This window comes from Acinonyx jubatus, chromosome D4 (genome assembly GCF_027475565.1).
Source record: "Acinonyx jubatus isolate Ajub_Pintada_27869175 chromosome D4, VMU_Ajub_asm_v1.0, whole genome shotgun sequence".
Taxonomy (NCBI): Eukaryota; Metazoa; Chordata; class Mammalia; order Carnivora; family Felidae; genus Acinonyx; species Acinonyx jubatus.
The window spans coordinates 69,497,344-69,525,000 of record NC_069391.1 but is presented as its reverse complement, the minus strand read 5'-3'; the positions used below and the strand labels follow the sequence as shown (position 1 = coordinate 69,525,000).

At 38.5% G+C, this 27,657-nt stretch overlaps 1 long non-coding RNA gene across 2 annotated transcripts in view; it reads right to left on the bottom strand.

The window, feature by feature from the left end:
• The window catches only part of LOC128312220 (uncharacterized), a 173,364-nt gene that overhangs the window by 92,439 nt on the left and 53,268 nt on the right, over positions 1-27,657 (bottom strand). Inside the window, exon 2 of one of the 2 annotated variants that reach the window (XR_008291227.1) lies at positions 17,761-17,847. The exons of the other annotated variant lie outside the window; for it this stretch is intronic. This is a non-coding gene — a long non-coding RNA (uncharacterized LOC128312220). The remainder of the gene's footprint in view (positions 1-17,760; positions 17,848-27,657) is intronic. 2 annotated transcript variants of the gene reach the window in all.

The window sequence follows — 27,657 nt, the reverse complement described above, 5'->3', positions numbered from 1 at the left end:
TTACGTTCTTTTATAGAGCAGGGTTCAGTATAGTTCTTCAAAGTCTCTCTTCCTTCACCCTTAGTGCTTTCAAATTTTGCACCATTGGGTGATTTGATTTTTCTACTAACATAAGACTTTTCACAATTGGGAGGAACAACAAACAGCAAAGATATTCAACATAATGGCCATTTTAAAGCTATATTATGTGTGAGAAAGAAATACCAGGAGCACTCAGATCACAGGACAATTATCTAGAAATCTCTAATACCCATTTTCTAACTTTATTTTAAAAAACATGTTTATTCATTTTTGAGAAAGAGCATGAGCAGGGGAGGGGCAGAGAGGGAGCAAGACAGAGGATCCAAAATGGGCTCTGTGCTGACAGCAGAGAGCTCAATGTGGGGCTGGAACTCACAAACTGTGAAATCATGACCTGAGCTGAAACCAAGAGTCAGATGCCTAACCAACTGAGCCACCCCGGAGCCCCCTCTAACTTTCTATTTCTGAGTCATTTACATAAGAACTATTATCCAGGAAGGGTCATTTCTCCATTTTTCTCTTCTAATATTAGAACAGTACATGATTATTTTTTCCACATCTAATTTTGTGATACATGACCTTTCTTCAGTTTCCTAGAGAAGAAAAGATTATTTTATTTCCTACATGATGGAGACCTTATTCTCCCACAGACAACTTTCTTATTCTATTCAAGTCTCTGAAGATGAAAAACTAACCCTTTGAGATTATAAAAATAATCCACGGGTATGTTTATATTCCCCCTGGGGTCTGGATTGTAAGGTGACAGAGAAAGAGGCTGGCCTATTTATTACCAATAAACTTCTCATGTTTGTTCCCTTTATTATGATAAAAAAGATACATCTGAGGTCCATTTGCCTATCCAAATGCAAATGAGGGAAATTTGGGCCCTGCTGTCTTCTGATGCCTGAATACCGCAGAAACCAGAGAGCTTTAACCAAAGAAGCATGAGCTAGCATGTTTGCTTCCAGAACAGTCCTGCCCAGATGCATGTGATAAGTTTGGGGAGTGTAAGTTGCCAAGAACTGCACTTTTGACCAAGAACGAATACGTTTTGTGAAAGACAAGCAGCAATGAAATAGCAAATCTATAGCAGCAGGACTTCTCAAACTTTAATGTATAAAGGAATTAGCTGGGATCGTATTAAAATATAGTTTCTGATTCATCAGGTCTAGGATGGGGCATTTCTTTTTTTTTTTTTTTAACGTTTATTTATTTTTGAGACAGACAGAGACAGACCATGAACAGGGGAGGGGCAGAGAGAGAGGGAGACACAGAATCTGAAACAGGCTCCAGGCTCTGAGCTGTCAGCACAGAGCCCGACGCGGGGCTCGAACTCACGGACCGTGAGATCATGACCTGAGCCGAAGTCGGACGCTCAACCGACCAAGCCACCCAGGTGCCCCTAGGATGGGGCATTTCTAATGAGCTCCCACGTAATGTCGATGCTGTGGTCTAAGACATCAGAAACAAGTAGAAGTCCTCAGATGGTCTCCAGAGGACATCCTAAATATAAAATATTTTGAGTTTTAGTTCAGTGTTAGTTTTAGTTCTGTGTTACTAAGGCCCTCAAAAGCATATACATTTTTAAATGTCTGGATAAAGTCATACTGTTTTAATTGTGTGTGTGTGTGTGTGTGTTTGTGGAAGTAAATGGCATACGTAAAAAGTGAGGAAGTCATGCTTCATGGATTTTTCACAAAGCCCTTTAACCACCATCCAGACCAAAAAAAGAACATATTACCAGCATCCTTGAAGCTTCCTCACACCCACACCTAAATCACTTTTCTCCCCCACCCCTTCTTGAAGGCAACCACCCTCCTGACTCCTGTAAGCAAGATTGGTTTTGCCGCTTATAAACTTTAGAAAACAAAATGCAGTAAGTACTCTTTTGTTCCTGGATTCATTCACCATTACGCTTGTGATATTCCTCCACATTATTGTATGTAGTTTGTTATGTTTCATTCCTCTGTACCAGAGTTCAGCAAGCTTTTTCTTTCAAGACCCAGATAGTAAATATTTTTAGTTTTGACTGTCATAAAGACTGTTCAAACTACCCAACACGGCTGCTGGAGCATAAAACCAGCCCTAGACAACCCATAACAAATCTGGCTCTGTTCCAGTTAAACTTGATTTACAAAATTAAGGTCAAATTTGACCTGTGGGTTATAGTTTGCTGACCCCTGTTCTATTGCAGTCCATTATTTATCACAATTTATTTCTCCATTTCCTTCTTAATGAGTATATTAGTTTTCTATTGCTGCTGTAGCAAATTACCACAAATTAAGCACAGTGAAACAACACAGTTACTATCTCCCACTTCTGTAGGTCAGAATCTGGGTGGGCTCAACTAGTTCCTCTCTTCCAGGTCTCACAAAGCTGAAATAAAATTATCATGGGCCTCGGATCTTACCCAGAAACTCTGGGAAAGAAATTGCTTCCTGGCTCATTCTGGTAGCTGATAGAAGTTGATTCATTGTCATTGTAGGACTGAAGTCCCTGTTACCTTTTTGGCTGTCAACTGGAAGTTGCCTTTAGCCCCTCAAGGTCTCTCTTTAGTCCTTATCCAAGGCCCCCTCCATCTCAGAATCAGCAACAACAGGGCACATTCTCCTCACACTTGGAATCGCTCTTCCAGAGGCTTCATTTATTTATGTTTCACATTTAAATATATAATCTTCCTTAACTGGTTTAGGGTACGGTATGAAGATATGATGAAGAATCACTCTTTTCTGTGTGTGTGGATATCCAACTCACCCAGCACTGTTTATTGATAAGACTGTCTTTCCTCCACTGCTCTGCAGTGTCAAACTGTAATCAGTCTGGGGTGCCTTGGGTGGCTCAGTTGGTTAAGCGTCTGACTTCGGCTCAGGTCATGATCTCACGGTCTGTGGGTTCAAGCCCGTGTCGGGCTCTGTGTTGACAGCTCAGAGCCTGGAGCCTGCTTCTGATTCTGTGTCTCCCTCTCTCTCTACCCCTCCCCTGCTTGCTGTCTCTCTCTCTCTCTCTCTCTCTCAGAAATAAACATTAAAAAAAATTAAAACAAAATTGTAATCAGTCAATGGCCATGTATACATGAGTTTATGTCTGGACTACTTGTTCCATTGTCTAGTTCTCGATCCTTACACTACTAATAACTTTAGCTTTTTTATAAGCTGACAGTGTAACTCTTTGAATTTTGTACTTTGACACTGTGAATCTGGCAGAGTTTGACCTGAGACTGATTTTGATTGGCATGTGACACATGGTAGGGAGGTTGTAAGGGTGGTTTCCATTGACCTCTAACCACTGAAACTACCAAATACTTACTGTAAAGAACCTAGGATTCCCGTATGAATTAATTGGCTACAGTCAGTTTGCTATGCATTGCTAGGTAATTTTGAACTTTATCCTGAAGGCAAACAGAAATCAGTAAAACAATTTAGACAAGCAATTAGGTTTTTTAATTGCTTTTTAATAAAGAAGTTAGGTGAGAACAACATGGTTAAGTCTTATTTCAAACAAATACACTAATAACCAGAAAGAAAATGGGTGGTAAATTGGGAGTTTATTGAAGTGTTTAGGTCTAGAGATGACAGGACCTGAGATGGGCCTGTGACAATGGCAGTAATAGCTAAGGTAGTAGAGGTAAAAAAAAAAAAAAATTAAAAAAAAGGATTTAATGGATGCTACTCGGAGATTAATTATACCTGGAGTATTGGCTCCAATGATGAGAGACGTGGTACCTAGCCAATGCTACTGACAAAGAACTCAGGAAAAGTTGTATATAAAGATAATGGATTGAGTATTGAGTATGTTGAGATTAAGTTGCCCGCAACCTATCTAAATGGGCACATTTATTAGAGAGAAATAGGGGCTGGTGCTCAGCAGAGAAATCAAAGCTGGTAATAGGTTTGGGGGAGTTTTCTGCATTTAGATAACTGGAGTCATGACTGAATCAGATCATCCAGCAAATGTGTACAAAGAAGGAAGAAAAGAGTACTGTGGATAGAATCTTGGTGACTTTCAATGTTTGTAAGATGCCCTAAGAGAGAGAGAAAGAGAAGGACTTATTTCTCTAAAGTGTTTTTCTTGAGAGAGAGGAAGCACAAGCAGCAGAGGAACAGAGGGAGAGAGACAAGAGTGAGACACAGAATACGAAGCAGGCTCCAGGCTCTGAGCTGTCAGCACAGAGCCCAGTGCAGGGCTTGAACTCATGGACTGTGAGATCATGACCTGAGCCAAAGTCAGATGCTGAAATGACTGAGCCACCCAGGTGCCCCAAGAATGACTTATTTTAGAAGTGGAGAGGGAATCAGGAACAAACCATAATTTTAGATCCACCTCATGTTACAACTTCCTCTACAATAGAATTACTGCCATCTTCACATAGCAACCGCTGTACTTAAAATACATAATGTTGCATAGAAAAAATATTGACTTTATCTTTGTCCTTTTCTAAAGGAATTCATCAAAATAGTGTTGTCAATAGTTGAAGCATTATCTATGATGTTAATCAAATTATATGACCACACCAGAGATTAAACTGAGGAGAAAGGCATTCCTAAATGATAATAATTTTCATGAGGCAGTGAGGTAGCCTCATTTTAATTAAAAACCAGTAATGACGGACAAGTAGAAAAGAAAATTTTTCAGCTGGAATCATGTGCTCAGGACTATAAAGAAACTACAAAGTTTCCTTTAAACTTCCTTGGAGCATGGAGACAGTTATGGTGAGTTGGTTAGACTGAGAGGGAGCTGGTGTATTCCTATCTTCAATTCTGGATTCTGTTTGCATGCCTTCATAGACAATGAATATTTCCAGCTTTTGATGATGATGTTGGGAGTTCCTAGTGATCTCTCTGTAGTTTCCTAGCAGGGTCCCTACAATGAAATACCTGCAATGTGGATAAAAGTAAAAGGCAAGGCATGCTGGAACAGGAAAGCTACTCCGCCAGCCAAGCTGTCCTCAACCTGTGAAGGATCTGTTGCCCTCTGGGCTCTTGAACACAACAACCAAAGGCCATCAGTTCACGGGTTCCATGTTCATTTCATCCAGTAAAGGAGTTGCTTCATCCACAGGGCAGCAAAACAATATAAAATTAGAGGAGGGAATCAAATCAATAGTCAGTCCAGCAGGAGACAGTGAGTGTTCTCCTTTGAGCTGTTAGCAGGTGCACTGGGTGAATACAGATAAGTTGATAAATGGCTGATTCGATAGACTGGTAGCAAACACATGCTTTGCCAGAGATGACTTTTTAAGTCACCATACATCAAACAGACAGTGTCAGCCTTTGAGGATAAACCTGTGAAGCCTTGTTGTGCTCTTTGAACTACCTCTGAGACCCAGAGACTGAAAGGGGGCCTGAGTGTTCCTCTGAATCCATTGGGAGGATTGAAAGCTTCAAAGAGGAGTGCCATCATATCCAAGGGGAAATACATTGATTGAAGGAACCAGTGTGAAATAGTCTTTAATAATTACCAGAAAGCTGGAATCGACTGGTGTTTTGCTGAGCTATATTTTATCTTTATTGGATTAACTGTGACACAGTAGGTTATGTCAAAGGGAATCTGCATGAATATTAAAAGTAAATGTGGTGTGAATAATAGATAACTTACATTAGATGCACCAGCATGCAGTAATTTTTATTCACCTACATAATTAGATTAAAACAAATCTGCTGAATAAAATACATTGTCTTACTATAATCTGGTTTGAAAATACCCAAAAGTTATGGCCATAAGGATGTTTGCTGGTATTTTACATTTAAATACATAATTCACCCTAAGAAATGTTTTCCAAAAGGTTCCTGTAGTTATAAGAGTGGGTGAGAGTGAATATTAACAGTCTGAAGCCAGTAAGAAATACCCTTAAGGTCAAATAAGACTTCTACAATGGTGACATCAGAGTAAAACCACCAACATGTAATTTTTATGTTCATCTGTGGGAAATTACGAGGGATACTAAATTAGCTAGGAAAACTAACCTCCAAAAAGCCCTTATCAGCCACCTAAAAGCCCACCATGATTATTTTCATATGTCAATTTTTCTTTGTCTACTTTAGTTCTACAAAATAAACTTGTTTTTTTTTTAATTTTTTTAATGTTTATTTTGGGGGGGAGGGGCAGAGACAGAGAATCTGAAGCAGGCTCCAGGCTCTGAGCTGTCAGCACAGAGCCTGATGTGAGGCTTGAACTCACAGACTGTGAAATCATGACCTGAGCCGAAGTCAGATGCTTAACTGACTGAGCTACCCAGGTGCCCCAAGAAAAACTTGTTTTTCTTTTTCTTTTTCTTTTATTTTTAAATTTTTATTTATTTTTGAAAGAGAGAAAGAGACAGAGCGTGAGTGGAGAGGCAGAAAGAGAGGGAGACACAGAATCTGAAGCAGGTTCCAGGCTCCGAGCCATCAGCACAGAGCCCGACCTGGGGCCGGAGCACACAGACTGCAAGATCATGACCTGAGCTGAAGTCGGACACCCAAAAGACCGAGCCACCCAGGCTCCCCGATAAACTTGTTTTTAAGTCAAGCTACATTTCTCTTTTGGGTGGGGGAAAGCTGGCATCAAGATTTCTCAAAACCTCCTGGTCTGTGAGCTGGTATCTTCCCATCCTGCATCATCATCTCCCCAGAGGTTATTTTCCTTTGCTGGAGAAGTTTAGCTATAATCTGTTGTTAACAAAAGGGCGGTTCTAACATGGATTCCACCTAACTGTGGATACTGGTGACTCCCTCATCGTCTCTTTCTCTGCTCCTAGAGACTTCAGAATAGTCTGTACCACTACAAGAGTGTCCACGTAGGGAAGTTTAAATGTGGCTCAGCAAAGTACGTGGGAGGAATGGACATCACTTCTGCTGGTTATGCTGGCAGATATAGGTGGGAGGCTCTCCCCAGAGCTGCATGGTTTATCAAGCAAGTGATGAGTGAGGTTTACTCTCAGGCTAATGGATGGGCTGCCAGTCTTCACTGATCCCCACAGCTCTCCAGTGTGGCAAGAGACGGTGTTGGGCTCTTCTGCTGATCTTCCTCTCCTCCACGTAGTGCCCCAGGTTTCAGTTCCCTCCCTCATCCAGCTCCTCTTCCCCGTTCCCAGCCCAGTGCACCTTGGCTAAATGGCCACATGCCCTGATTTGCCTGAGTCATGTCCTGGCATACTCATTTGCTCCCAGTATAATGAATAATAATGCCTCCTTTAACCTTCAACTTTGACCTGTTTGTGGACATTAAGTTATGTGGTCACCCTTATCTTGTCCAGTCTTGCCAAGGAGGTCATTGTCTGGGTCCCCAGTCCTCTCTTACAACCTGCTGTTACAGCACAAACTTGATTCCTTGTTTCTTTGGGGGTCTTATGCTTGGATTCTTAACAGCCTTATTTTTTTTTCCTCTTCACAAAAAATCAACCCTTACCAGTGAAAGTTTAGGTATCAAAGTTAGGCAACACAAGCTTATTTTGGAAAACCAAGATGGAATATTAACTGTTTTGCTCTCTCTTTAAAGCCCTACTACTCTAATTCACCTTCAGGCAATGTAGATGGCCGATGATGGAAAATATCACCTACAAAAAAGAAACTCCAAGGGTCATATTAGAAGCCATTTCCTCACTATTCTCCCACTTCCAAGCCCCCATCTTCAATTTGCAATCTCAAGACATTCTTGTCAAACTTTCTGTGCCTGGTGTAAGTTTTGTGAAAAAAAATAATAATCGCTATTAATTCTTATTTACTAGCTTTCAGGTTACCTCATGTAGGGTGGGTATTATTATCATTATCTCCATTTAACAGATGTGACAGCTGGTGCACAGAGAAGTTAACTCAGCTGTAATAGGTTATGCAGCTCATAAGTGGTTGGGCCAGCAGCTAAGCCTGGGCAGCTTAACTCGAGAGCCCATGCACTTAAAACAGAAGGCATTCCTGAAGACACAAAGCTTGCAGATCTATAACTTGGCAGATTAATCAAAATACAGTATAAACTTCCATTCCTGAGAGAGATGAGGGTATGGTAAGTGCTGTCAGAAACCCGTTTTCACTTGTGTAGTTTCCCCCCAAATGACCCTAAAATCCTCCCAAGAGCAGCTTCCAAAGAAGCCCTTGCCTATCTTCTTCTGACAGGATGGGCCAAAAGTCTTCCCCCAAGAATTGCTCTCTCCTCATAATTATTCACATCTGCGTGCATTTCAGCTCAGAAGCAAGCTCTCTGCAAGGAAAGGGTCAATGGAGGAGACTGGTTAAAAGTAGCAGCAAATCACTCCAAAGGCAGGACGCAGTGTGGCACCTGAGCTCCACCTACTGTGCTTCTGGAAGTTGTCTTAAACCCAGGAGCCCAGCTGGCCCAGAACCCAGGCGCCACTATGCTCCCCAGGTGCCCATGGGCTGTGAGGACCCCACTAGTGAAAGAGCCATCAAAGAGGTTGCCAAGATCAGAAATCTGGGGCTGCATTCTCTCACAGCTTCTCACGGGAAGTAAGAGTTGCAGGGAATGGACAGAGGTAAAATCTGCAAATGTAACTAGAGGTATGTATTTAAAAGATGAATAAGAACAAATGAATACATTCTGGAAATCTAATTCAACGTGTATATGCATCAGAGCAGAAATCATTTCAGCCAGTCTCTCATGAGAGTGGATTACAGTACGTAAACAGAGCAACTAGCCATTATAAATGTAGAGTGCTTTAGGATTGTCAAAGCAATCACACCAAAATTACCCCAGTGATACCTAATCTCCATCATACATTCAATATATATGTGGACCTATATGATAAGGCGGAATTAATATCTCAAAGACAGGGCTGTTTTTTCCCAGATTGAGTTAGGCGTTTTTCAGTGATGGATGAGGTCAAACCATGACCGGCAGAATTTGTCAGAATTAACACAGATGTTCCTACATGTGGTGTTTGGGTTGCGATTTTCATTTGTGGGTTTTATTGTTCCTTCTCAACATTTCACGGCAGTGGCAGATGTTTCCTAAGTGTGCACCCCTTCTATTACTTTACATCCCTTTGCAGAGTGATTTTGGGCCAGGGCCTCCCAGGAGATTACAGCTAGTGAATCTTGTATAAAATGTTTTTCCTTGATCAATGTAATGTATGCATGTAGTCGAAAATCAAATAGAATAGACTGGCTTATAAAATACAGTGAGTGTCTGTCAACTCACAACTTCCCACTCTACTCTCCAAGGGCAATCATGTTTATTTCTGCTTCCCCTGCTTTTGAGAGTTAGACATCATTCTGAATAACTTGTTTATGGGGCTAATTCTTGATGTACAAACTTTATATATTGTCAGTCAACCTTCCTGCCATTATTGAATAAGATACTCTTTAATATCACCTCCCACACCCTCTTCCCCTTTTCTCAATTCTTAATAGTTATATCACTATTTTAGTGCTCCTAAAAGTTATCTTTGAAACTGCAAATGAAATACATAGCCTCTGATTTCATGTACCATAAATTTTTGAAAATAGAGAATGGGTCCCAAATTTCTAAAATATGACTTTTAAGTGTGTCTGTCCTCCGCCCTCTCTCCCACCCCATCCTCTCACCTCCCAGTCTATTTTAAACATTTAATTGTAGCTCTTGTTTTGACTACAGGTTTGTTACAAAAGTTTACAACCAATAAATACTTTAGCATGATTGTAACTAGATAAATATTGCTCATTGTGAAGTCAGAGCATGCTAAACCTCATTGTCTGCAGTTCCTGTGACATCACCCCTCTCACCATCATTTAAATCACAGTGCTTCTAGAAACAAAGTCACTGGTTGTCATCAAAATCAAAGTCACTGGTAAAATTTCTCCTTTATTCCCCTCTACTAATAAATCAAAACCATGCCACACTTTGTGTGTTTTTTGTTTTTGTTTTTGTATTTGGCCCATGAGTTGTATATTTTTCCGGGCATTTCTTAGTGCCTTTCTTTTTTTCTAGTTGAAAGTTGTATCCCTTCATCATGTGTCAAAGGTGTTGCAGGCTTTCATTCTCTTTTACTTGATACACATCCCAATCTCTTGAAGATATTTTACTTGGATCCCACTAACCCATGCTCTAATTTGAACTTCTGTAAGCCTATGACTCAACAAGTCTCTCATAATTTTATTTTATTGGTTGTATAATCTCAACAAGTTCCCTCCTTTCGGTGCTGGAGTATATCCTCAAGTAATTTCCTCAGACAGGGTAAGAAGAAACTTCTTGGGGCGGCTGGGTGGCTCATTCAGTTAAGTATCTGACTACTGATTTCAGCTCAGGTCATAATCTCACAGTCAGTCATGACATAGAGCCCTGCATCTGGCTCTGCGCTGGGCGTGGAACCTGCTTAAGATTCTCTCTCTCCCTCTCCCCTGCCTCTCTCCCACCTCCCCCACCCATTCCCTCTCTCTCTAGGGAAGGAAGGAAGGAAGGAAGGAAGGAAGGAAGGAAGGAAGGAAGGAAGGAAGGAAGGAAGGAAGGAAGGAGGAGGGAGGGAGGGAGGGAGGGAGGGAGGGAGGATGGAAGGAAGGAAGGAAGGAAGGAAGGAAGGAAGGAAGGAAGGGAGGAAGGAAGGAAGGAAAACAGTAAACTTCTTGAGTTCTTGCATATTTGGAATGGTTTTGTTTTGCTCAGAATGTGACTTGATGTGGGTTGGGGTTTTTTGTTTGGTTGGGTTTTGTTTGTTGTTGTTGTTGTTTTCTTTTGTTTTTTAATTTATCCTGCTTATTGGCTACTGGTCTCTTTTATTGCAAAGATTCCTTGTTCTCATAGCTTTGAGGTTTTTGTCTGTTTGTTTTTTGCTCTTTTATTACTGTAATACTTTCTTCCTCCACACTCTCTCTGCTTTCTTTCTCTCTGGATATCCTATTAGAGATTTCAATTTCTAAACTCCTCCTCTACATCTTTTATTACTCACCTAATATTTATTTCCTTGTCTTTTTGTTCTACATTCTGAAGTCTTCCAAATTTTCTATTAAGCTTGTTATTATGGTAATCATGTTTTTAATTTCTAAGAGGATTGTGACTTCTCTGATCATTTCTTTGCATCTGTTCTTGTTTTTTGAGGACATCCCATTTTGATTCTGAGAATCCCAATCACATTTTTTCAAAAGATTTTTTGCTAATTGAAATGTTTATTGAAATCTTTAGTATGCACATGCAGTTGTAAGAGATAATATACAGTGATCCCAAGTATACCTTACTCAGTTTCCCCTAAAAACATTTGTGAAACTACAGTATAATATCACAACCAGGATAATGACAATACACTGATCTTATTCATATTTCCCCAGTTTTACTTAGACTCGTGTGTGTGTGTGTGTGTGTGTGTGTGTGTGTGTGTGTGTTTAGTTCTATACAATTCCACCACATGTATAGGTTTGTGCATCTGTTACCATAATCAACGTATTGACTAGATCTGTCACACAAGGATCCCTCATGTTTTCTTTTGACCCTCCACTTCCTTTCCTGCCCCATCATCTACTTGACAACCACTAATCTGTTGTCACATTTGGACAATTTTATCATTTTAAAATGCTATATAAATTAAATCATATATTATGTAACTTTTCACTTATTTTTACTTGGCATGAATTACCTAGAAATTCATCTGAATGTTATTTTTATTGATCTTTTGTTTCTTTTTATTTTTAAGTAGTATACCATGATATGTATGTAACATAGTTTAGCCATTCACCAGCTGAAGGACTTCTGGGCTGTTTCCAATTTGAGGCTATTATAAATAAAGCTGATATGAATATTCACGTATAGGTTTTGTATGAACGTTATTTCTCTGGGATAAATATCCAAGAGTGCAACTGTTGGGTCCTATGGTAGTTGCATATTTAGTTTCATGAAAAACTGCTGAACTCTTTTGCAAAGAGATGACTGTGCCATTGAACATTCTTACCAGTAATGTATGAGTGACCTGGTTTCTCCATATCTTCACCAGCATTCTGTGTTCTCACTTTTTTCTTGTTTTAGCTACTTTAATAGTTGTATAGTCATATCTCATTATACTTTTAATTTGCATTTCCTTGATGCAAATATCTTCAGTGAAATGTCATTACATATATTTTGCCTATTTTCTAATTAGGTTCTTTATTTTTTTCCTGCTGGGTTTGGGTAGTATTTTATATATCGTAAATATCCATTCTTTATTGGGTACGTGGTTTGCAAAAATTTTCTCCCAGTCTTTAGCTTGCCTTGTTAGCTTCTCTACATGGATGTTTGCAGTACAAAAGTTTTATATATTGATGAGGTTCAATTTATGAACTTTTCCTTTTCCCTCTCATTTTTTTTTTCATGTTTTTCATGTCAAGTGTATGAAATGCCTGCCTATACCTAGGTCCCAAAGACAGTTTTCCTATGATTTTATTTTCTAAAATTTTAAAGTATCTTTTACTTGTTTATTTATTTTTGAGAGAGAGAGCGAGCACATGAACATGAGCTGGGGAGGGACAGAGAGAGAGAGACAAAAAAAGAAAGAATCCTGAGCCCAACATGAGGCTCAGTCCCATGAACTATGACATCATGACCTAAGCTGAAATCAAGAGTCCAACACTTGACCAACTAAGGCACCCAGGTACCCTGTTTTTAAAATTTTTTATCAATTTACATTTTATATCTAAATCTATGATCCATTTTGAGTTAATTTTTGTACAAGGTGTAAGGTTTCAGTCAAGGTTCTTTTTTTTTTTTTTTTTTTTTCCTTTTTTGCCTATGGATGTCCAATTGGTCCAGCACCATTTTTGAAAAGTCTGTCCTTCCTCCAGTGAATTACTTTTGGATCTTCGCCAAAATCAATTGGGCATATTTGTGTGGATCTATTTCTGGGTGCTCTTTTCTGTTCCATTGATCTATGTGTCTATCCCTCTGTCAACACCTGCTGTCTTGATTATAGTGGCTATATAGTAAACATTAATACGTGAGTGACTCCTCCCATTTTATCCTTCGTCAAGGTTGTTAGCTATTCTAGGGCTTTTGCCTTTCCATGTAAATTTTAGAACAAGCTTGTCTATGTGTATAGAAACACTTGCTGGGATTTTGATAGAAATTTCATTAAGCTGATAAATCAATTCAGGGAGAATTGACATCTTTACTATGTTGAGTTTTCCAATTCATGAACACTGCATGTCCCTCCATTTATTTAGGTCTTCCTTGCTTTCTTTCATTAGCATTTTGTAATTTTCAGCATACAGATCCTATATATGTTTTGTTAACTGTAAACCTAAGTATTTCCATTTCTTCGGGTGATTTTAAAATGGTATTGTGCTTTTTATTTTGGTTTCCACATGCTCACTGTAGTATACAGAAATGGCATTTATTTATTTTTTTTTTTGCATGTTGATCTTACACACTGTGACCTTGCTGAACTTATTAGTTCTAGATGTTCTTTTACAGATTCTTTGGAATTTTATACATAGAAGACAATATCATCTGCAAAAGAGACAATTTTATCTCCTCCTTTCCAATCTGTATGTCTTTTACTTCATCTTCATTATTTCAGTAGCTAGAATTTTCAGTAATGTAGAATAAGAGTGGTGAGAAACGACATCCTTGCCTTGCTCTTGATCTTAGAAGGAACACATTCCACCCCCCACCATGGTATTGTGTATTTTTTTGTAGATGCTCCTTATCAAGTTGAGGCAATTCCCCTAAATTCCTAACTTACTGAATTTTTTATATCATTAACGTGTGTTGAATTTTGTCAAATTTTTTCTCTGCCACAATTAAGATGATCATATGCTTTTTCTTGTTTACTTTGTGGATATGGTGGATTAAACTGATTTTTTTTTTTTTGAAAGGGAGAGTGAGAGAGTGCAAATGAGGGAGTGGCAAAAGAAGAAAGAGGAAGAGAATCCCAAACAGGCTCCATGCTCAACATGGATTCAATTTGCAAATTATTAATTTGCTGAAGATTTTTTGCATTTAAGTTCAGAAGAGGTATCAGTCTATAGTTTCCCATTTTTTGTACTGTCTTTGTCTGGTGTTAGTATCAGGGTAAGGGAATCTATGCCATCTTGTCCAGACTGGAAGTCTTCAATTCACATTTTTTTTTTTAAGTTCTATTATTTTACTTTTAAATTTTCATAATTATTTGTTTACTTTTGTCTTTCTTCTTCTGTACTTCAGGATTTCTTAAATATGTAGTGATTCTTACTTTTCTATTGATACAAGTATGGAGTAAGAACTCCATGCAACTGGATGGGGCTTGTCTACTTCATTTTACAATGTATAGGCAGAGAGAAAGCCATCAGTACATGAAATACTATTAACTTTCTGAAGGACAGAAGGTTATTTTAAAACTCAGAGAGAAAGAACAGAGCAGAGGTGCTGCCCCCAGAGTACACACAAAGAAATCTGCTGATTAGAAGGAAAATGATACCAGCAAAACCTCTGAGAGGTGTGAGCCATAGCAAATGAGATGGAAAGGAGAAGTGAGAAGTAGCAATGAAAGCCCATGATTATTTCCAAGTTCTACATTTGGAATTGTCCACTTTTTCCACCTCTTCCCTGTCTTCTGTTTTGCTTTGTTTTATCTGCAGATAAGATCTTCTTGAAGTAAGGTAAAAGTATGGTAGGCAGAAGTTAGGGCAGCTACCTTACTGGCTGGACTCAAGAAAAAATTGTCCTTCATTACAGCTTTATAGATATCCAGATATTAAATGGCTGTCTCCTAGCTTCTACACTCATGTTTTCAGGTTACTATTTTGAATCAAAGTCTAGTACAATATGTTATTAAATTTCTCTTAGGAAGTATTGATCTATGCCTGAAGAGAATGATAGAGTTTTCATCCAGTTTTTCTCCTTATAGCAAGAGTAGGAAACGCCCCCCTGATTTTAAAGCACTAACCAACTGGCAAACTCTCCTACTTCCTCATCTATGAATAACATGGTACTTAAAACTTTACCTTCAATCTCTGGTCTTAAGATCCCCCTTCCACTCTCTCCTTTGTGATCCTAGTTCCATAAGGCTGGGCAGTGCCTGGGATGGACAGCAGAAGCTATCCAAGACTCAACCAAAGGCAGAATGGGGCTTCAGGTATAGAATGTGATGAAATCTGAAAAAGGCCAGCACAAGGCCATCAAGCAGCAAAAACTGTATCCATCAGGTACGTTAACAGGGCAGGCAGAGCACAAAAATGTACTATCTTTTGTTGTTTTAATGAAAAGGCTTATTATAGCCAAGCAAGACCCTGGAATATTGTAAGGGCTTTAGGTGTAGATCAAAAAGCACTGCTCTTAGAGATTGGAAAGGGGCTCAGATGTCATCAGTATCATTGCTGACAGAAAGTCTGATTGAATACTTCCAATGGCAGGGAAGTCACTATTGTAGGAGATTGCTCATACCATCAGAAAATATTTCTTCCATGAATAGTTCAACACATACAACTCCCTAAAACAAGGCGACTGTATTTTGGTTTGCCCAGAGCAGTTCCAGTTTATACCTTTCATCCTGATATGACTATTAAGTGTGCTCCCTTTCACCCTCAAAAGTTTCTTGGTCATCTGCCCACAATTGCCATATTTTAGTTGTAGTTTTGTCCCTGACACTATAAAAAGGTCTCAATATATGAAGATAATCAGTGCCCAAAAAAGGAGACCACCTAAAGTTAATCCACTTTAAAGTTTTTTTTTAACCTTTATTTATTTTTGAGACAGAGAGAGACAGAGCATGAACGGGGGAGGGTCAGAGAGAGAGGGAGACACAGAATCGGAAACAGGCTCCAGGCTCTGAGCCATCAGCACAGAGCCTGACGCGGGCTTGAACTCACGAACCGCGAGATCATGACCTGAGCCGAAGTCGGACGCTTAACCGACTGAGCCACCCAGGCGCCCCAAGTTAATCCACTTTAAATGGGAACCAAAATCTCATGGGAAAAGTGAAAAAGAAAATGTTTGAATGAGCCAGTACTTTGAAAATGAAACTTAATAGTATAGAAAAGACACATGTTTATCTTGGGCCACTAATGGAATTTAGGTAAGAAATGCATCTATATACTAATTCCTAGGCTTGGTTTTTCTTAAGAAGCAAAAAAATTTAGATATGAAATACTGATAGAACATTTATTAATTGCATCTTACCTTTATATTACTACAAAGTAGATAATTTTTGCAAAGGTATTCAAAAGTTTCCACCATTTTCCCAGGGATTTCTCTTAATCCTTATTTTTTTTAAATATGAAATTTATTGTCACATTGGTTTCCATACAACACCCAGTGCTCATCCCAACAGGTGCCCTCCTTAATACCCATCACCCACCCACCCATCCCTCCCACCCCCCATAAACCATCAGTTTGTTCTCAGTTTTCAGGAGTCTCTTATGTTTTGGCTCGCTCCCTCTCTTAATCCTTATTATTACACTAATCTTATTTGAAGTATCAATCAAACCATCTTTGCACCTTCTTCAGGCTTCATTTGGACAGCCATACTTTTCAGTGGCTTCACATGGAATCTATTAGTTCTCCACCATCACTTTTATCAATTCTATGAAATCCTGAACGGTTTGCAAGATAATCTGCAATCTCCCCATGCAATACATTACTCTGATCTGCATCATATTGTGGACCACTGATCAACATCAGAGAATGGAGGAGAATGAAAGACCAAAAAAATTTGATGTGATAGGTATGGTTTTATGTCAGTATTGAGAAGTAAAGGTGTTTTATGTCTGAGCTTTTGAAAATATCAGAACTTAATTAAAATTCAGGTATGTGTTCTGTGTCTACTTTTAATAGCAATAATAATAAGTACCATTCTTGAACAATTACTGTATGTTAAGCTCTTCATTAGGCAGTATGGATACAGAACTGAATATACACTCTTTAACGGCAACCAAACAGCTTAAAAAGCAATTCAGATAAATTAAAAGACAACGATCTAGGTAAACAGGTAATCAGCAATCTCTTAGTGGGTGGGATATTTGATGAATGAGTAGAGTTTGGCCATTTAAAAATGTGAAGTGGGGGTAGGTGGCACCAGGCAGAGCAAGCCTGGGAACCTTTGTGAAGTTCAAAGATGGAAATACCAGGGCACTTTCTAAGAACTGTACTGACAATTTTTCAAAAATGGATGGAGCATGGCATACAGTACCAAGGAATAGGACTACAGAGGTTGTTACGACCAAGCATTAATTGGCCAATAAGTACAACAGAATAAAAGAAGTTACTGTGGATGAATAAGAACTGAGAAGGAAAAGCCCATTCAATCAGTATTGCCCTAACCACCACCTCTAAACTATGATACTGAGGCACTTTCTTAAGGTTTTCTAACCCAGTGGTTTTTCCACAGTATATTATTGTGTTGCTTTCTCACTAGCAATAGATAATTATATTAGCCTAGTAAAAAACAGCCAGTGTGGTTAGTAGATAGATAGATAGATAGATAGATAGATAGATAGATAGATATAGACAGACCAATAAAGAGGTAGGAAAACGGGATTTTTTTTGTACCCAAAATATTTTTAAGTACTCCAATTGTATTCCTTTATATGCTAACACTTGCAGAGTGCATCCATAGTCTTTGACTATTTCCAATTCTTATCTTCAACCAACTAAGATAGGCTCAAGACCACCTATCAAATGTAAAATTATTCTGGCAAGTTATTTTGGATTAAGTTTTCATATAGCAGAGTTATAGTTAGCCAAGAAAACAAGACTTCTCAAATATGACCCTGAATATGACTGATTATAAAATATGATATGAAAAAAACCCTTTTAATTAATTTTGACTTGTAGTTTCTTTTGAGAAAATGCCTTTTTTTTACTGTAAAATTATGTAAATCATGGGAAATAACCTACCTTGTGTAATTGAGTGTTGTAGGTTGAATTTCCTTGAAGCACACTCTGTGACAGGGATTTGAAGATGCACGATGAATTGAGTTAGTGCTGTTAAAAAAAGTCTGGTAAGGGAGGAAGTGAATCAGGATAGAGGGGAGGTAATGACTGAGCAAGGATGTGGTCTCAATCCACAAGGGCTCTGGAGCATAAATTGTACCACAGTATTATTTCCTTAAGGCAGGAGCTTAGCTTTTGTATTCTCCTAGCACTCAGCCTTTGGCTATGGCCTTTCCTTGGGATGCAGGATGATACTTAAAAGCCCATCAAATAAAACCAATTACTACAAAGCAGAAGGTCATCTGTGAGCATTTACAGCCAATATTCACAGCATCCTGCTAAAGAGGATTGGGTGGGGTACCAAAACAACATCCAGAACAGTCCACTCCTTGTACTGCTAAACGCACTTGTTTCTCACATTCCATTCATTCAATCCAGTATCCAGACATAGCCACTCCAGGATTCTATGGCCACAGTTTCTAGGGAGATTTACAAGAAAGGAATCTGTGGGTCAAACTATAGCACCCAGTGTTATATTTAAACCTGAAATCATGTTGATATTACTGTTTCCATCCTTTACCATCAATTCTAGACTTCTCTCACTCTTAGTTCGTAATTCTGCTACCCTACGTGTCTTGTCTGATGGAATGACCCAGATTCTCACCACTAAGTATATCAGGCCCTTTTAAGGTTATGGTTGCCAATTTACTGAACATAAGAACACTAAGACATGGGGGTGTCTAGATGGCTCAGTTGGTTAAGTTTCTGACTCTTGGTTTTGGCTCAGGTCATGATCTTGCAGTTCACGGGTTCAAACCCTGCATTGAATGAAATCTGCACTGAGAGTGCAAAGCCTACTTGGGATTCTCTCTCTCCCTCCCTCTCTGCCTCCCTGTCTCTTTCCCTCCTCTCTTAAAATAAATAAATAAATAAATAAATACATACATACATACATATATACATACATAAATACATAAATAAATACATAAATAAATACATAAATACATAAATAAACATTAAAAAAAAAAAGAACACCAAGACATGTCCTAGTGGATTACCTTAATACCAAACATATTCTTTCCTACCCCAGTATGTAGCAGCATTCCTACTATTTATGATATTCAGAGACAATTACCCCTTCTAGTATGGTAACTCTTTTCTGTGCCTACTGGTCTACTAGTACAGGAGCTCACAGTGATCAGGTAGCAAACTTAATTTTAAATTAAGTGAGACTCTGTGTTTTTCTGGAGGAATGCCTCCGTATCTGGGAACTAGGACCACTAGACTAACAATCCCAAAATGTGGGGATGGAAATCACAAATCCCCCCATAAAGTCTCTAAAAGTAATTAAGAACAGGACCTTTTCTACTTCTACCCTTTGCTTCCCAGATCCATGTATTCTACCTTCTTGGAACTCAGACACATATAATAGCCATCCACTTGTATCTCAACATTCTGAAAGCCAATGGTGTTTAGATAGAGGGGAAACTGGGAAGGTATCTTAGACTGATCCCTCCAAAACAGAACTTGAGATAAGGGTCCAAATGTAAGGGACTTATTTAAGTGGTAATCACAGGAAGCTTCAAGAGGAGTTGGAAAATGAAACAGGAAAGAGAAGAAAACCAATACACATGTATCAGTAAACAGGTTACTTCTGTGGGCAACTCTGACTCGATCCCAATGGGAGCCTATGGAGAGATTGTGAAATACACCTCAGAGTTTTCTACCTGGGGGGCTAGGAAGCCAATGTATTTATTTTTTAATTCTCATCCATAATTGGTTGAGAGCTACTCCATTTTGCCATCTATGTGGATGAAAGAGAGAGAGCCCTCAGGTAGAGAGTTGTAGAAGTTGTAGAACACACTGTGGGCAGAAGTGGGTAGTAAGACACCATAATGGGAATGGTGAAATGCCAAGGGAATATGGTGGGGGCACTGACAGAATTTATCAGTAGGCATCCTAAACACATGAAATTAAGTTTCTAGCACCCAGTGCATCATGGGCTTGTAAGAGATATTTAGCCAGTTACCTAAGGGAAAATAAAGTTACATTTCTTATATACTGGATTTTGTGGATGAACATTTATATACCTTAAAGTTAAATCCATAGTTTACCTTGATATGGGAAAATCAATTCAGAATGTTGCTATTTATAACACCAGGGCCATGAAGAGAATGACTGGTCTGGAGTTGAGAATTTGCATTACAGCTTCTAGTGGGCTTCACTTTCTCCCTTGGTAAAAAGGCAAACACTTAATTCCAAGGAGTTTAGTTTCTGTAAAGAGCATTAACGTTCTGGGGTAAGAGGAACTATAAAAGACACCATAAAAGTTGACAGATCTCAATTTAGTGGTAAAGAAGTACAAATGGCACATATCAGAGTTGTGTTGGCCAAGACCCTGTAATTACAAATATTTAATAAAATTAATTTAATGGCCAATAAGCCAAAATTTTAAAAAGCATATGTGAGAATCAAATAAAATGGAATAAAAGAGTTAATTTTAGACTTTTAAGGAAATTATGGACTAATGATTTCTGCAGCAAGCTTATGACAAAACAACTCCAGACGTCATAAACACTGAACTAAGTCTGAAACTCTAAGGCCAACCAGATACATAATCTTCCATGTGTAAGGGAACAACAGTAAGGGAACAACAGTAACAGTAATTTTACTTATTTGAAAGGAATAAGCATAAAGAGCTCCAACAAAGATAGTAATATGGTATAGTAGAATGAATATAAGATGTTAGTCAGAAGATCTGGATTTTAATCTTATCTTCAGCATTACATGACTAGGAAAACTTGGACATTTCTAAGCTTTGCTGAAACTACTTCCTAAAAGTAATAATACCTTTCTATTCAGATTACTGCAGGGTTATAGTAACTGAGATAATATGTATAAAAGTAGTGTGTAAATCACGTATGCTTAATACAATTAAGGCCTTAGTTGCAGAGCAGAGACAATTAGCCAGATCCAACAAATAAAAACCACCTACCATGCAATTACAAAGAAAAGATGGATGCTAGGTAGAAAAGGTAATTTTGTATAGACCATTGAAAATAGGAAATTTTGTCTGAATCACTGTAGTAGCAGGTAGGACTTCTAGTCCTTAAATTTATCTGGTCCTTTCTCATACTGGACATGTGGGAGGATTACCTTTCCCTGCCCTTCTAGATCTGGAGCCATGTGTCTAGTTCTAGGCTAAGAGTCTGTTAGCAGAAGCGGTCTCTGAGTCTACTGGGCTAAAGCTCTAATAGCCAATGCAAAGCCCTCTTGCATTTCCTCACCAATCACGGGGACTGAGGAGGTCACAGTTGAGATGATGGAACCAAAAATCAAAGCCCAAATGAACAGAAGAACCTTGCCCTGGAGGGTCACCTGGACCCACAATAGACTTTGCATGAGCAGGAAATAACCTCTATGACACTCTGAGTTTGTTTTGTTTATTGATTTTTGTTACTGCAGCATAACTCAGCCTATCCTCACTAGTACAGTCACTGAGATAACTGCCAGGGGTTTCTATGTTGCTATATATGACACAACCACAGAGCTCTGCTGACATTAAACTTTAGACATCAGACTCTCATAAATGCTACTAATAAGGAAAACGGTTTTTGGTATTATTCACCAACTTTTCTTTAAGCTGCATCTTAACAATGCTAGAAAAATTGGCTGGTTTAGTAAAAGCAGAAAAAAACACATAAGTTACTTTCCTTCACTCACAAATAATGCTTTCACAGACATGTTTAGTCACTACTGAATTTTTCCACTATCCTAAATTTAGTTTATATTATTTACAAAATATGTACTATAATTCATCTGGCTAGTTGCACCATGGTTTCCAAGACAATAAGATGGAGATGATTTTGTGATATTTACTTATGATCCCACATTCTTCTAAAAGGATTTCAGACTAAATGACAATTTATTCTCCAACTTCCTTAACTGCTCTTATTCCATAGCAAACTGTATTGCTATGAACCAATCATGAAAGGAATGAAATTAAGTATAAGGATGGATATGTCCATTCACATTACAAAATATAGATTATAAAGCCATAGAATGAGCACCCACAAATATATCTCTGCCATTACCACAAAAATTTCCATAGCTCTGGGCAAATTATATATAGTCTATTGCCATTTCTATGTCTTTGAAATTGGGGATGTGTTTGCCATTCCAAACATACTGTAACAGGAGAGACACGTAGCCTTGGGGAAAGAGAATTTGTATAGAGAGTAAGAAAACATTCCAGGAGCACTCAGCTCATTAGAAAAGAGACAGACTTACAAAGTAAAATCAAAAAGAACATTTAATTTAAATTGCAGTAGTTCATCAAGTATATAGTTGGTTTTTAATTTCTCTTTTATTTTGAAAGAACTGACTGGAAAAGAATAACTGCCACTTAGAGTGGAGAAGAGTCATGGGGTGGATTTCTGAAGAGGAAACTGTGTTTCCTACATGGCTTTGGATTAGTCTCTTAAACACAAATCAATATCCCTAACCTTTGAGATATGTGGTATGGTGATTTGGGGCTTTGTTATTGATCCTCATTGTATTGTGGTTGTCTAAGTGCGGTTACCTGGACCAGCAACAGAAGCATCACTTGGGGGAATTTCTAGAAATGTGAACTTGGCCCTACCCCATCTATCAAATCAAAAATTTAGGTAGGGCAAGGCAATCTGTTATAACAAGTCCTGCCTGTGGTCTTTATGCATGCTGAAGTTTGAGAAACATTGGGCAAAAGGGTCTTTCCTTAGAAATCTGCAAAAAAAATACTCCAATGCATTAAATATATTCTAGTATTCAGAAATCAGATATAAATTGAGCACCTATAAGATCCTTCCTAACAGAGAATCTATATTTTTTGATTCTCTTAGATTAAGATCTGACTCCCTAAATTTCAAAATGGAGCTAGTTTTTATGTTTAAGTAATAAACCCCTGAAAATATGCGATTTATATTGGAAGTGCTGACACAATCTTAATGATAGCATTGCAAATGGCGATGCTATAATTAAGCTTCGATCTCCTTTGGAAAAAAAGAGGGAGAGAGAACGTGAAGAAGGAGGTTACTGTTCAATGAACTGCTCTGTCATTTGCCGCAGTGATTCTTAATTGTGTCTCATTATGGCAAGATGATCATTACTCTACTTGTCTGTCTGATTTAGAGACCACTAAAAGTGTCTTGTAACACGCAGCCGTCTCCCGTGCAACAGTCCTTTGGCTCTCACCCTCATTACTCAGAATCTGTCCAATTATTTGTCATTAAAGTAATAAAAAGGACTGCAGCAGAAAATGTGGGAGGTAACTGTTGGAGGTCTGCCCAGGGAGGAAGAAAAAATGCAAACTGTTTTCAAGGCACTGGGAAGGTGACATCGTTAATTAAGTGTTAGGGAATATGCAAATCAGTCCCACTCTCAAGAGACTGTAATAAAACTGAGAAAACATTATTATCACTGCAAGTAAGAGAAGGCCGTGTTGCCCCATCTGGAAGACTATGTCATTTTCTAGTGGAGACTCCAGCAAGGAGGGGAGGGGGCTGGGGAAGAGATGAAGAAGGTGGAGTTGTTCAGGGCCATTGAGTGTGCTCAGGCTGTTAAGAGTTCAGAATTAAGGTGTCAACATGGAGGGCCAGTGGATTACAACTTTTAATGAGGGATGTTTGTCTAATCACAGGATTTGCACACCCAATTTCCTCTGCAAAATGACTTACAACTCATCAGCAGGCAGTGTTTTTGTAGGTTAAAGGAAGGGGAAAGGAAGTGAGGGGGAGGCTGACAGCTGGCATAGTAGGCATCTTGGGTGTTGTTCCAAAAGTGGTAATGAAGCAAAGCACTTAGAGGTACGTGGACACTTGCTTATTTATTAAAAATATACTGAGCACCAACAAAGGCCTCTGGGTTTGCTCAAGCTGAAACCTCTGTTTGGAGTGCCTTTTCTCTTGTCCTCCTGTATCTTGTTGCCTTGGCCAATTCATTTCTCATCTTCTGTTGTTTGTAGTAAGAGTCAATTACTCATGAAAACTATCCCTTATTCCCATCCCAGATAAGTATACCAAAGCAAAAATGAGAAAAACAACAACAACAACAGCAAAAACGTGTGCTTGCCATGTAAATGCAGCTTCAAGGCTGCTCTTGCTTCCTTATTCCATCCAGTTACAGATATTTATATAAAATCTTCCTATATGGAAATATTGGAGCCATACCTGACTCTAGAGTTCCCCAGGTGGATTTTATTTAATCACAAGGAAATTAAAGTCTTCTCAATAACTTTTAGGAAAAGCCATCTTGCATACTGCATTAGTTAATGACTGCTTAATTAAGATGCTTAATTAATACTCTGTATGTCTGTATGTCAGCTGGGCTTACACAGGAACTTTGGCCACTTGGAGGTTGGGTTAGATGACCCTGCTACTGGGTAGGCTGGGCCTGCTCACGTATTTAGGTGTCTGTTGGCTCTAAGTTGGCTGAGAAGTGCCTTAATTTGGACAGTTGGGCTCTCCTTCACAGGGTCTCTAATCTTCCAATAGGCTAGCATATGTGAACCAAGTTGGCAATACACTTCTGGGAGAGAGTGGAAATATGCAAGAGGTTAAGGCATAGGCTTGGAATTTGTGTGCTTTCACTTTTGTCCCATTTTATTAACCAAAAGATTAATTCTAGAATGAAGGGGTGGGAATTCACTCTATTACTTAATGGGAGGAGCTACAATGTGACAGGCTTAGAGACAGGCAATATTGAAGAATTAAGGTACTCAATTCTTATTTGCATGAGTGGACAGAGCTGAATGTCCTATGCTGTATGGATCGTGTGTGTGTGTGTGTGTGTGTGTGTGTGTGTGTGTGGAGGAGAGGTATCTTATTTATGCCAAAAACCACTTTCAAAAGATTGCAATAAAATGGAGAAAACTGGTTCCTTCCAACAACAGAATGAACTTCCTTGCTGTATTAATTTCCTGAGGCTGCTGCAGCAAATTACCATGAACACAGGGAAATTTAAAAAGGTAAATTTATTTTCCCACAATTCTGTAGGATTGAATCTGAAATCTTCCTCTTCTCTTGTAAGTATATTTGTCATTGAATTTAGGGCCCACATGGATAATCCAGGATGGTTTTCTCATCCAAAAATCTTTAACTTAATTATATCTGCAAAATAAGGTAATATTCACAGGTTCTGGGGATTAGGAATAGACATGTCTTTTCAGAGGTCACTATTCAGCCCACTGCAGTCTACCATCTGGCCGCACTCAAGTATGCACGTCATTTCCACATGCAAAATACATTCATCTCATCTCAAAATCCCCCAAAATCTCAACTCACTATAAGCATCAACTCAAATTTAATCTTTCATTGAATATCATCAACTCACAAGTCAAAAATCACATCAGAATCATCTAAATCATGTATGGGTGAGACCCTTAGTATGATCCATCCTGGAACAAAACTCCTCTCTATCTGTCTGTGAATCTGTAAAATTAGGTCACAAGTTACCTGTTTCCAAAATTCAATGGTGGGACAGACATAGTATATAACAGTTATAAACATTCCCCTTCCAACAAAGAGAAAATGTAAGGAATAAAGGAGTCACTAGTCCCAAGCAATTTTAAAATCCAAAAGGGAAAATCCCATTAGGTTTCAAGGACTAGGAATAATCCTCTCTGGCTCAAGACTAGACTCTGGGCCAGTGGCTCTGCTGGGTAGGCCTATGGCAGCTTGGCTGGCCTCTGCTCCTGCACAGCTCAGCAGGCCTCTGCCTCTCAACCTGTGGCTCCACTCTTCAAGCCAAGTCTTAAAGACTCACTCTTCAAGTCTTCTGTTTTTTGGTTTGGTTTTGTTTTGTTTTGTTTGAAGAGTAGCACAGACTGAGCATTATAAACTAAGTAGCTCTAGCAGCTTGTTTCTTTCCCATTGGCTTTTGGAGGTCCAACAGACCACTTTCACTTTGCCCTGTCTCTATTCCCTTCAGTTCAAACTAGCAGTGTCTCTGATGATACAGCATTCTCAAAAACCTTTAGAGTATTCTGTGTGTGTCACAGACAAGAGAGTTTCCCACATATTTTTCCTGGGAAACCTCGTCTCTCCTTCTTCTGAGATTCTCTGAGATTCTTCTGAGAGGACTGGATCTATGAGTCACATAACCAATCGCCTCAGCAAAAGATTGTTCAGACACACCATTGACCTTCTCTCCAGGGTACATTTTCCTAACAATGAATCTCCCAAGTTTAGCACCTTTTGAAATCAGAATATACTCAGAGATTCCCAAATAATTAACAGCTTGCTCCTTTTTGCTTAACAGTTTCTTCCTCAGTTTATCTCTTTCCCCTTGCATTTTGCTATAAGCAGCAAGAGGAAAACAAGCCACACCTTCAACACTTGGCTTGGAAAACTCCTCAGTGAAGTATCCAAGTTCTTTGTTTAAAAGTCTATGTTCTACAGATTTAATGCAATCCCTATCAAAATACCAACAGCATTTTGCACAGAAGTAGAACAAACAATCCTAAAATTTGTATGGAACCACAAAAGACCCCAAATAGCCAAGGAAATCGTGAAAAAGAAAGACAGAACTGCAGATATCACAATTCCAGACTTCAATTTATATTACAAAGCAGGAGTAATTAAAACAGTATATTACTGGCCTAAAAACAGACACATAGATCAATGGAATAGAATAGAAAACTCAGAAACAAACCCACAATTATATGGTCAATGAATCTTCGACAAAGGAGGAATGAATATACAAAGGGGAAAAGTCTCTCCAGCAAATGGTATTGGGAAAATTGGATATCTACATGCAAAAAAAAAAAAAAAATGAAATTGGACCACTTTCTTACACCATACACAAAAATAAACTCAAAATGAAGTAAACACTTAAATGTGAGACCTGAAACCATAAAAATCCTTAATAAGAACACAGGCAGTAATTTCTTTAACATCAGCCATAGCAACAATTTTCTGGATGTATCTCCAGACAAGGGAAATAAAAGCAAAAATAAACTATTGGGACTACATCAAAATAAAAAGTTTCTGCATAGTGAAGGCAACAATCAACAAAACTAAAAGGGAACCTACCGAATGGGAGAGGTTATTTGCAAATAACATATCTGATCAAGGATTAGTATCCAAAATACATAAATAACTGATACAGTTCAACACCCAAAAGACAATTAATCCAATTTAAAAAATGGGCAGAAGACATGAAGAGATGTTTCTCCAAAAAGAGATAGATAGTCAACAGACACACAAAAAGATGCTCAACATCACTCATCATCAGAGAAATACAAATCAAAACTGCAATGAGATGGCACCTCACACCTGTCAGAATGGCTAAAATAAAAAATACAAGAAACAAGTGTTGTCTAGAATGTAGAGAATTACATTATGGGAATGTAAACTGGTGCAGCCACTGTGAAAAATAGTATGGATGTTCTTCAAAACATTAAAAATCACAGTAATCACACTACTGGGTATTTACGTAAAAAATACAAATACCCTAATTCAAAGGGATACATGCATCCTTATGTTTACTGCAGCATTTCTACAATAACCAAACTATGGAAGCAGCCCAAGTGTCCACGGTTTGGTTATTGTACATACACACACACACATGAATATTATTCAGCCATAAAAAAAGAATGAAATCTTGCCATTTGCAACAATGTGGTTAGTCCTAGAGAGGATAATGTTAAGTGAAATAAGTCACTCAGAGAAAGACAAATACCATATGATTTCATTCATATGCAGACTTTAAGAAACAAAACAAATGAGCAAAGAAAAAAAGAGAGAGAGAAACCAAGAAATAGACTCTTAACTACAGAGAACAAACTGATGGTTACCAGAGGGAAGGTAAGTTGGGGGATGGGGG